The sequence below is a fragment of the Ochlerotatus camptorhynchus genome, unplaced genomic scaffold (assembly GCF_037179485.1).
Source record: "Ochlerotatus camptorhynchus isolate MF236.1 unplaced genomic scaffold, CSIRO-AGI_Acam_v1.1 ptg000330l, whole genome shotgun sequence".
Lineage (NCBI taxonomy): Eukaryota > Metazoa > Arthropoda > Insecta > Diptera > Culicidae > Ochlerotatus > Ochlerotatus camptorhynchus.
Genome location: NW_027040818.1, coordinates 5780162 through 5792751, shown reverse-complemented (window position 1 = coordinate 5792751; position 12590 = coordinate 5780162).

Below are 12590 nucleotides of genomic sequence, written 5' to 3'. Positions count from 1 at the left end.
TTTCGTGTTAACAATGTATGACCGTGTTGCTTCAATTTTGACGTTTCGAGTACTCCGGTCGCGCATTGTGTTGCTCAAGAATTCAAATTCAAACCGTGTTTTTCGTGCTTAGTGAGGCTAATATGGACAAAAACTTGTCATTCAAACGTCTTTTTGATCGCTATTGCAAAGCATATCCGCACAAAAACAAGCAGGAAATCCAGAAATGCTGCACAGAGTTTTGGAACAATTCGAAGCATCTACAAGACTTCCCCAAACGATTGGAAGATAAGGAGAAGGATCTGATTCGTTTGGCTACGGAGAAAAAGAATCGCTATCTGCAATTCTTCTAAAAAGCTGCAGAAAAAAGATCATCCCAAAAATGCGTGGAAACAACTACACCCCCAGCACTCGAAGACCCGACGCCAGAAAAAGTTACGGAGCCACTTCCTGCGCAGCCAGGCCTGAGCCGCACGTACAAGTGTCATACACAGGAAGAGCTAAATTCAAAATTGAATGTGCTCAACGCTGAAACTCGTTTGCAAAATAATGTCATTACTTTGCAACAAGAGAAGGATTTGCACCAGTTTCGGCAGCAGAAAACGGACCTGGAGAAAGAGCTCAAAAAACTGATCGACAATCAGCAACGTCAGCAAAATTTTCGGAGTGAGAAAAAGCGCAAGACCGAGGAAATTCTAGAAAACGAACCAGCTAAAGCCGCAAAAATGAACATCCATCGAGCACCGGGAAGACCTCGCCGGGACGATGAAGATGAAATACTAAAGGTTATTTTGGAAATCGCACAGTATGGAGCTTCTGCCCATGAACGGCGCCGTTTCGAACAGCTGCGAACTGTTAAAACTCTCGATGATCTTGTCGAGAAAGTGAAGTAAATACTATTCTATGTTGATGTGATCATGAAGTAACATTTTATCTATATTGTTTCAGAGATTACGGGCACAACCTTTCTCGAACTTACCTTTATTATCATTTGAGATCTCGAAGAGATGGTTCGCACGAAGCCAAGAAACACATCAGCACCGTCCCGGTGCGGTTTTTTTCGTGCCACCAACGACCACTATATATTTCATGAGGATACTTGGTTTTGCACTTCAACAATTCGGAATTTGGATGAGTTGGCCAGCTTTCTCGGCCCTACAGATGTTGCTAGACTAAGCCAAGATGACAAAGGTCGTGTGCCCTTGGGTGTGACGGCGGCAAAAAACCAAGCACCAATGCTAATGCAGCTTGATTACCGTGTTCGATTGCCAGATCACGAGTGGGTGGCAGCGAACAAACATAAATTGATACCATCCGTCATTGCAGGTAATTGAAATTTTGAAATGGACACTGAACGCTAATTTTTGAGTGTTGTATCTATTCAATTTATTAGGCGTGACAATATAGCCATATGGATTTGGAGAACCTGGCTTCGTGGAATCGTCTGGACCGACATACGTTGCTGTGCGTTCAGCGAAACATTCTTCGTCAACCGCACACGCTCTCGATTTTAATCGTCTCACGGAACTGCCTGGTTTTGCTTCAGTTCTGAAAACATCGTCTGGAGACATCAAACCAATTGTGATTGTAACAGTCGTTACACCAAAACAATAGAGGTCGCTATTCATCATTTTAAGTTCTACAAACTTGATGCTTTTTTCATGGCAACAAATGCTGCAGGAAGATCCGCCTTTAATGTTGTTGAGAGAAGAATGGCACCCTTATCACGCTCACTTTGCGGTGTAATTCTTCCTCACGACAAGTGGGGTAACCACCTTGACGGTCGGGGAAATACGGTTGATGTGGAGTTGGAAAAACGGAACTTCAAGAACGCAGGTGAGGCTTTAGCAGAAATATGGTCTGAGCACGATATCGACGGACACCCAGTTTTCGCCGAATACATTGAGCCTGAGAACTCAAAACTATCCAAAGCAGATCTTATCAAGATGAGTGAAGAGTGGAAAGTAACACATGTACGGTCTTCGCAGTACTGTTTGCAAATAGTGGAAGTGGAAGCGAAGTGGAAAAATAACTTGGAGCGTAAAGATACGATTGTTGCTGTTTTTTGGATCTGAAACACGCTTTTGAAACAATTTCTAGGCCCTTCCTGTTAAGTGCAATCGAGCGCTTTGGAATTACGAGTACTGCATATAAATGGTTTGAAAGCTATTTGTCTGACAGAGCTCAACGGATTGTTTTTAATCATGCTGTTTCCAGTCCCGTGGGGAATAACCTTGGAGTGCCCCAGGGAAGTGTATTAGGGCCCCTTTTATTTATTATGTATATTAATGACTTGCGACGTGTTTTACGGTTTTGCGACATAAATCTTTTTGCGGATGATACTGTGTTATTCATTGCAGCTAAGGATTTAGAAGTTGCCGCCTCACACTTGAATCAAGATTTGCAGTATCTAAGTAGATGGTTGAAGTGTAAGCAGTTAAAATTGAATACAAGTAAAACTAAATTTATTTATTTATCACCGTCTTCGACTAGTCGTACAGAGTGAACTATTTTACTTATAAACTAGAAATTACTACTAATCCTATTTCTAAAAACGTTTTTAGACAGGTTAAAATCGAATTCGTCACAGACAACATTGAACAAGCAAAGACACGAATCGAAAGGGTTGTTGTAGCCGTAGTTTGTTCTGTGGTATGGGACTGCTATTAAAGCTGAGCTCCGAAACCTTCGAGGAGGAATGTTGAGCGGGATCTGTGCGAGAAGTTCAGGGCAATCTATAGATCCTCCAATGACATCGAAAATAAATAGCCGCTGCATCGTTACTCGTCTGACAGATAGTGGTTCCAATCCTATGAGCTTGCATCGGTCAGAATAAGGAGGAAGATTGGTCGGATCGTTCCAAGGAAGTTTTCTCAGTGCAAACCGTAAGAACCTTTTCTGCACCCGTTCAATCGTGAGAACATGAGCTACATAATAAGGAGACCAAATCGTAGCAGCGTACTCCAGAATGCTACGAACCAACGAGCAATAGAGAGTTTTTAAAGCGTGGATGTCGGTGAACTCGGAAGCGTGGCGACGGATGAATCCCAGCACAGAAAAAGTTTTGACAGTGGTAATGCTCACGTGTTCGTTGAATCTGAGCCTTGAATCGATGGTAACGCCAAGGTCACAGATGGACGACACACGTTCCAATGATGCAGTTTCCATTCTGTTTTGATGAAGAATGGGATGCGAGAAGATGCTTGCCGCTTTTTCACGAAATCCCAGATGCACGATGGGTTTTGTTTTACGCTGTCCTGGATCCTGAGTAAGTAGTTATCGTACGTGGATAATAGAATTGTTTTGTACTGCAGCTCTACTTCACGAAGGTAATTACGGTCGCTCTCAGACTTCGAAAGGAAGAAACGGTGACGTGCTTTTCTTAGGATGTTACGAAGATGCCGTAGTTCAGAGGTCCACCATGGCTTGCTGAAAACTGAATTGAACGATCGTCTTTTCCGAGGAACATAGTCGTTAAGCACTGCATAAAGCTTGTCATAGAATGCTGATAATGTTCTATCCAATGGCCCGGTTAGCGGTAAGGAATCCCAGTCAATGGCAGCTAGAGCCGTTTTCAACTGGCCAAAATTACACGAGCGGAAATCGTAGTAAAGATTATCGTCCGACTAGTTCTATACTACTAAATCGTCGATACTCTCATCGAACAGCAAAACAAAAGGTACGTGGTGATTGTCTACGGGCAACAGAGGCGTGGTGGGTTCAATGAGGTCTAGTTGCTCTGGAAGACTGACGAATACAAGGTCGAGAAGCCTTCCGTTCGCATTCACATATCGGTTAACTTGCTGCAAACCAGTAGCAAACATAGTTTCAGTGAGTGCCTGTTCGTGCTCGGAAGAAGCGTTCAAGGGAATGAAACCATTTACATCCTCGTTCAATTGCCAACGCAAATTGGGGAGGTTAAAGTCAGCCAGAGATACAATTAAGTCAGCGGCAGAAGCACAGTTTGCAATATGCTGCACTGCGTTAGCGTGTGCAGAGTACAGGTCGGCACATAAGTTTGATGGAAGGTAAATAGCGACAAAATAAAGATACCGAGAATCCAATCATACACGGACGGCGACTTGCTCAAGGTGGTCACAATTCAACAGTGGAATAGCCTCACAGTTGAGATGAGCTTTGACCGCAATTAATACTCCTCCTCCGCGAGAATGCTGACTAGTTAACGCACTACGATCACAACGGTAAAATGTATAGTCGGATGAAATTTCAGCACTATCAATATCGGCTCGAAGCCAAGTTTCTGTGAAGACGAGCACATCGTAGTCGCAGCTGGAAAGAAGCAAACGTAACTGCATAATTTTGGTTCGCATGCCTCTAACATTCTGATAGTACACAGAAATGAGGCGTTGAGAAGATGTTTTTTGCGTTTCGAATTCAGGAGCAGCGGGGGAATTATCTCCCTGGCATTGATGGAACGTTTTAAGGTTGACTGGATTTGCTGTGACGGCCGGAACTGGAACATCTGTGATGCATCGACGTGTGGCTGAGTCGAAGTGAGTTGACGAGCACAGGTGGCTGGAAGCGACAAACGTCACTCGACGCGGAATGTTCATGTTGTGGGGGTACTTGCCTGCTGCGACAGAGTGGAATACCCCTTCACCAACTTCGCACACAGGACCGGGATGGCTGCAGATCGCTGGCGGTAGTGGCTCGACTGTTGCGAAGGGATTAGGGGATTCCGTGAGGCTTGTATCCCGGCGGCGTCAGTGCTGATGATGTGAGAGTAGGGAACAACGTTCGACTGGATTCGCCAAGATAATCTGAGAAGCAACGGCGACAGCTTGAACTGAAATATCCTGGCGATGTGCGGCTGGAAGCGATTGGCATTACCGGAAGTGAGACGTTCATAATGAGTGTATACTTGCCTGAGATAACAGGCTGGAAGACCTTTTTACCAATATCGTACACAGGACCGGGATGACTGATGGACGCTGGCAGGAGTGGCTCGACTGTGACGAGGGGATTAGGAGCTTCCGTGAGATTTGCAGGCGTGTATCCCGGTGACATAACTAATGACGATGATAATGTTGATCGACTGGATATGCCATGAACATCCATGTTTGTAAACAAATCTGATGGCGATGAACGGCTGGAAGCGATGGGCATTACCGGAAGTTAATTGTTTGAATCGATTGTGTACTTGCCTGTTGAAGCGGTGTGGAAGACCCCATCTCCGCACCCAAACACAGGGCCGGGACAACTGAAGAGCGCTGGCAGGAGAGGCTGGACTGTAGTGGGGGGATGAAGGTCTTCCAAATCGCTTGATTTATTGCGTCCCGGGCTAGAAGAGATCAGCTCTGCTCCATAATGGGAGTAATCGGGGATGATGGAGCTTCCGGCGGTACTAACGGCGTGATTGGTTTTTTGGTCTTCAGAGCGAAACGAAATTTTTGGCACCCGTAATCCTTGAACTCTCGAAACAGCAGTTCTTCAGGCCAAGTAGCAGGGTCAAGTGATTTGCTTTTAAGCGAAGGATCGAGTCCTATTTTGAAAGACACGAACGAAAGCGTGTTGGTGTCTTTGTCTTTCGGCACGAGCTTCTCTACCGGTGGATCACTGTCGATTTCGAGATTGGCTTTCGTCATGGCGCGTACAGCTTCCACAGTGACGTCTGGACAGATATAGCCAAAATGTTGATTCCAAATCGTTTTTGAAAATGGGAACTGACGTAACATTATCCTGCACTTGTTTGCTCTCAATATGGCAGTTATCAGGATCCCGTGCAGTTGATTCCATTTCACGGGGACGTTTAGCTCCCCTACGTTGATCGATAGTTGGCCAGAGAGAGTTTGTAGCTGGAAGGAGTTGCGCAATGGGCTTTGTATTCATTTGCTTAATCTCGGTTCGTAGCTCAGAAATAGCAGTCGAAAGCGCGTTTAAAGGTGATTTCTTATCAACTTGGCTCGATATAACTCGAAAATGAGAGTTTTGAAACAATTCGGCGCAGTTGTCACACATCCAGAACAGGTTTTTACTGTTGGATGTGAAATATGATTGCAACGCACGTGATACTCCCGAGCAGGTGATGATATAGAAGAAAGCTCCACAATAACCACATCGATGCCCGTAATCGCCTCATAGCACTTTCCGCAGTGTTTCTCCATGGTAATGCGCCTACGCTTACATCGTCCGCAAGCAAATTTGTGAGATTCGAGCAGATAAAAGCACGCAAGATGCAAAGTTCAGTAGTAGTAGTTTGCACTTTTCACCAGCAGGTGTCGCTTCTAATAAAAAAAATCGGCGGCTATGAAAGTTTGACAGATAAAATGAGGGGTTAGTGGTTTTTCCTATGTTTCGAGGGGTGAATCGATTAGCCTGGGACCGAAGAGAGTACCAGAGCTGAGCCAAAAAGTTGGGAACGTTATTTCGGGACCTTCTAGTCTTAGAGTTACCTCTATGGTACTAGGCCTTTGTTGTTTAGGCACACCAATGAAAACAAAACACTCGCGGAAAGTGATATTATATCACCACGACACGAAGAACTAGATCGTACACTTACAGATTTTATTAACGGAGCTTAACCGGATGTCGTAAGATCGGAATCAAAATTTACCGAGTTGAAAACACACAGAAAATAACAGGAAAAAACAAGACCGGGAATTTCGAATACTATACACACAGAGCAGTGATGCTAGAATTAGAAGAAATTAATTTATGGTAATTTCGCGGAATCGATTAAATGAGAACGTCTCTGTTGTAATTGATGATGAGACTATTGATCGCGTTCACGAGATTAAATATCTTGGCGTGATTATTGATGACACACTTCCCTAGTATCACGCTTGTTACAAATCAATTGTAGAAACTTATATACGACTTATTTCATTCATAAACAGGTTGCTGTAACTTATTGTGATGAAAGTGTGCTATTCGGGTTAAGTCGAAGACATCATATCAAGAAGACTGGCAACTTTTCCAGAATCAAAGCGACAGATACAATAGCGCTGCGCTTGAGTGAAGGTGGAAGCAACGCTTAGAAAAATTAGCAAATACACAAACCTTTCTTCTGAGGATGTAATCTTTGCTATCAAATTCGTTCGAAGCATTTACCTTTGAGCGACAGATGACGCGATTGTACCTGTCTCATAGCGTTTGTATGAGAAAATGAAAGAGTTGCCAGTCTTCTTGATTTGTTGTCTTCGCTTAAGTTCAACTCTCACATTGACAATGTCATCAAGAAAATTGCCAAGAAGTATGGAATTCTATGTCGATTGAAAAACGATTTAACTATTGCCAGTAAAATACAGCTATACAAATCAATCATCTCTCCTCATCTAGACTTTTGCCCATCCATTTTATTTCTGTCCAATGAAACACAAATATCGAGATTACAGCGCTTGCAGAATAAAATAATGCGTTTGCTTTTTAGATATAATAGATTCACTTCCTCAACTTTGATGCTAGACGCCTTACAATGGTTGTCGGTGAAGCAGAGAATTGTATATTTGACTATGGTGTTCATTTTTAAAGTAGTTAACGGTTTGTTGCCTCGATATTTGTTTGATCGAATTGAAAGAGGAAGTGACTTTCATAGATATAATACTAGAAACGCGGTTGAAATAAGAACACCACATTTCTTGACTTGTGCTTCACAAAATTAATTATATTTTAAAAGAATAAATGTTTTCAATTCGATGCCTAGGCATATCAAACGTTCAGCAACACTTACAGAATTCAAAAGACACTGCAGTTCCCACGTTAAATCTGTCGTTTGAACAGTTATCCAGTGATTTTTTTTTTATTTTATGCATTGAAAAATTATGTCAACGGCGCCGGTGGTGTAGTGGTAAGCGTGATTACCTCTCACCCCAGCAGGCCTGGGTTCAATCCCAGTCGGCGCCGCCGGGATGTTCTGAGGCATAACATCTCTGATCACGCCTTCCTTCGGATGGGAAGTAAAGCCGTTGGTCCCCGGTTCATGAGTTGATGGGTCGATAAGTAGGGTCCAGGTGTGGGAGCTGCCTTCCTGGCACGTCGGTAGCATTGGTGCTCAGCACGGAAAACAAGATCGACGGAAAAAACAAACCAAAGGAAAAAAAAAAAAAAAAAAAAACAAATTATGTATCTTGACGAAGTTATCTCTAACAGATTATTTTATATGGATAGCTGTCATAACGACCTTTTTTAATAATTATTGTAGCACTGCAAAAACTATTTCGGTTCGCCACGATAATGATGATGGATTTTTAATATTTGATTTAAAGTAGATTAATTTAAAAAAGTAGTCTACAAAGGTTTGAGCCTCGCGCGCGTATTACGGATATAGAGCACTAAATTTAACATTTGATAAAAAAAAAAATGCAATTTTGAAGCTTATTTGGAAGAAACCTTGAGTTGGTAGTATGTTTTCTGGCAAATGTTAAGGGTTCGTGAGCATTCCTGACATTGCTGAAAATCATGATAGCATCAGATTGCGGGGTTTCTAGTGTAATAGGATGTTTTGTTGATTGTTCATTAACTCTTGATTGCTTGTAATACTTATGAATATTTTAGGTGGACAAAAAGGCGAACTAAGAGGTGAAAGCCTGAGCTTTTCCTCATTTATATCGCTGTTAAGCAACTGTATACTCTAGAGGGAATTTATAACTGTAACTGAAACCAGTTCGATTTTGTTTGCTAACCTGGTTAAAATGTCATATTTAATGATCTTAAAGATAAATCGTTCAGCTCAAACCTTTGTAGGGGTAAGAGGTGGGACCATCATCATCATCAAAGCCTTTTGTGTAAACTATAAAGTATAATACCTATAAGTCTTACGAAAATCAGGATCTCTTTGTTGTGCGTAATCATCGAACGATGGATATATTGTTAAAAATCCTGGATTACCTACCACTAAAACATCAAACTTAACGTAAAACATCATCCATGCTACGGGTTATATTTTCAAAATTGTATTGAAACAACATTCCGCATTCTGCCTCTAGCCCTCCGGAAGTTTGTCATTTCAACGAATGCATTCCCTGAATGTTAATGTTTATTATTATATTTTCCTTCCAAAGTAACAATATGGAAATGTAGAAACCGACGATGAAATAAAGGACGCACACATGCATCGATGCATCATACCAGATTTGTGTGGTCTTGAAGATGCTTTAGTTCCTATTATTATTATTATTCTACAACATATTGTTTTGAGAAGTGGTATCATGCGACGACAAACAAACATTGAAACGAAGATTTTAAGTAAATAAACTCGCCATTCAATTGTACATGCTCATCAAGATCATCCAGGATTCGACTTTAAAAAATAATCGTCTTGAAATGAGCATTGACTTGAATTTATATTGGACGCGCATTTCGCCACAAAGGGTGCCACTCCGCTCCACATCAAAACGGCAAGCCGGTCGGACGGCGGCAAAAGTTGAGCATTATGAAATTTCAAACAATTATGACAGCATTCTACGCCCTTCTACCGTAGGCGGCTACAAGTGCCGCTCAAGTGCCAATATCATTCTGCTCTTTATTTCGGTTGGACTTTGAAAACCGATCGCATTTCGATTGCAAGCGGTTGCTCACCAATCCCGAAATGAAGCTGGATAGTTTTATGACATGGCAATATGCATTCCATAGTTCGAAACATGCGAAACATTGAGCGATGCAACGGGATATTTTTATGATACCCAACGGGTGGGGTGTTGGGCTTGCGTTTTGTTCGTTCAAAAAAGGAGACCAGGCAAAATAAAAAAAAAAATGATCTTATTGACTTCTACATCGAAAAAATAATTTCATTAATATTAATAAAAAATCTGTTATGATTAACTTGTCTTTCCTGTATTGCAGTGCGCTTGCTTCGATGCAAGTCTGCTTGAACTATTACAATACATCATGTTCGAATGCCTTGTAACATGTAACATGTGTTTTTCTTTATTGCAGTGCACCAGACAAAGGCAGAGCAAACTACTGTTTATCTGTTTTACACCAGAAAAGGTAATAAAACTAGACTTCCCCTTCTTCTGACGACGCGTTCAAGCACTGCGTTAGTTACGACAAGTTGAAGAATGACCCTCGAACGAGGCTCATGCGAACGGATTTGATTAATGACGCCCTGGTCCTAGCCACGACAGCAAACCAGACAGATCGCTTTCTGAAGGAGTTGATCTTTTGACAAATTTTCTAACGCTACTTGAACCACTTGAAGATAGGTAGCGAACTAATGAATATCAAATTGAGGCGATGACGAGGTTTAACTCGAAGCTCTTCAGGAGGTCCTCGGGGCCAATTGCAAACGGGAAGCTCGAAGCGCTATCGGTGTCAGGTTGTGTATGCGATCTTTAGAACTAACCTCGAACCGTCATCATCACCCAGTGGAAACAGCCACACACAACAGCATCAGTGATCGGTGTGATGGGAGAACCAAGACCGATCCAGAGAGAGAGGAAGAGTTTCTCGAATTATGAATTATTAAACCCGGTCGATAATCTAAATATTTACGTTACCACGTTCGGTACTGGAATACCCCGTGTCTCCCAGGTCTGGACTGTTTCACTCGGTGGTGCGAACAACGAAAATGGTCGGAGCAGGTTCGATGGTATGTCGACCGACGGATGCATCCGTCGAGTCAGCAGCCATACAGCCAAGCCAAGCCAAGCCAAGTCAGCCAGCGTGAGTATTATTAGGGTTGAAGGAGATGAAACACATCTTGATGGGCCCACGAGTGACGTCGGTCGAGCTGATGGTTGTTCCCTTGATTCCGTGTGGGAAGATCTCGACTTGATGCGTAATCGATAGAGGTGTTAAGTGAAAATTGATTCAAACAAAGAGATGGCTTGACAGTTTGATTTCGCACTGTGGGAGAATTAATATATCCCCAGCAGAGATGAACGCAAATGACTGCAGCGCATGTGTGCTGGGTTGTATTTTGCATTGTAGAAAGGGGTCTTCCACAAATTATGTAAGGGGTTGTGAGTTCCTCCCTTGGAAGACACTGGAAGATTTTTAGTTAACCCCCTCCCACCCTTACATCTTGGTATGATTTCAAAATTTTCGGAAAATTGTTAAATATTTTGTTGTAGGTATAGTAGAACATTTTTAAACACATAAATAAACCCAGTTCATATGCTCATTGAATGCCGGTTTTTTGTTGTCATAATTTGTTTAAGTGCATTGTTGTATTTCCATGCAAAGGCTGACTAAAAGTAAATTGGTACGCACAAAAAGACCTGGCATTCGTGATTCAATAAGTTTAAAATGGTTGCTTTGCAGGACTTTTGTTAAAACTTCAAAGTTACAGCATTAGATGACTACATTTCGCCAGATCGAAAGAAATTTCGAACTTTCCTCTTGATGGAGTTCAACAGCGCCCGCACAGTAGAAACGGACACGGAATCAGCGCATTTCTTTCATTTTACCCGCATTTGCTGGATGTCCTTGACTGCCCAGCCGCTTCGTCAAAGTCGCTACTTTGAAATTGTCCAGTATGTTTCGATTGGTCGAAATTCCGGGCAATTCCACATAGCGTGAACTATATGGTTTTTGTACCTATTGAGCATTGTGGGCTACAAAATGGTGAGTTGACAACCTGGAAGGAGTTGAATACCTAGCCCTGGTCCTCACAAGTTCCTACTTCACGCCTCCTTTGTCATATGATAACAAAATACTACCAGCTGAAACATGGACACAGCTGGGAGGCGTAGCCTGGGCAATGTTGCCAGTCCGGCAATAGCAAAGTGAAGAGGTGCGACGCGAACACTGGCGCGGTAACCATAGTACGGTGATAGAGGAAATGCTTCACCAAACCTGAGCGTCTGTTCATCATGGAGGTGCGGCTCAAAACGGTGTCTGTTCTCCATGTTAGGAGCGGCTGATCACCGTCCTAGTGCCAGCGTGGGACTCTAAACAGAGCTGTGCACGATGGTCCCCCGGCGAGACAGGGGGTTGGGGCAGGCCCAACAAGCTGCCCTGAAAAAAAAACAAAGTTGCAAATACTGAAGGAAGAAATACGGATCGGAACAATCGGCACAGACCTACGCGACGAAATAAGGACTACGATTGGAAACTCGGAACATGGAACTGCAAATCGCTCGGCTTCCCGGGTTGCGATAGGTTAATCTATGACGTACTTCAACCACGCAACTTCGAAGTCGTAGCACTGCAGGAACTTTGCTGGACGGGACAAAAGGTATGGAAAAGCGGGCATCGAGCGGCTACTTTCTACCAGAGCTGTGGCACCACCAACGAGCTGGGAACCGGCTTTGTAGTGCTGGGTAAGATGCGCCAACGCGTGATTGGTTGGCAGCCGATCAACGCGAGGATGTGCAAGTTGAGGATTAAGGGCCGTTTCTTCAACTACAGTATCATCAACGTACACTGCCCACACGAAGGGAGACCCGACGACGAGAAAGAAGCGTTCTATGGCAGCTGAAGCAGGTGTACGACGGCTGTTCGCAACGGGACGTCAAAATCGTCATCGGCGACATGAACGCTCAGGTAGGACGGGAGGCAATGTATAGACCGGCAATCGGGCCAAACAGCCTGCATGCCGTATCGAACGACAACGGGCAACGATGCGTGAACTTTGCAGCCTCCCGGGGTATGGTAGTTCGAAGTACCTTTTTCCCCCGCAAGGATATCCACAAAGCCACCTGGAGATC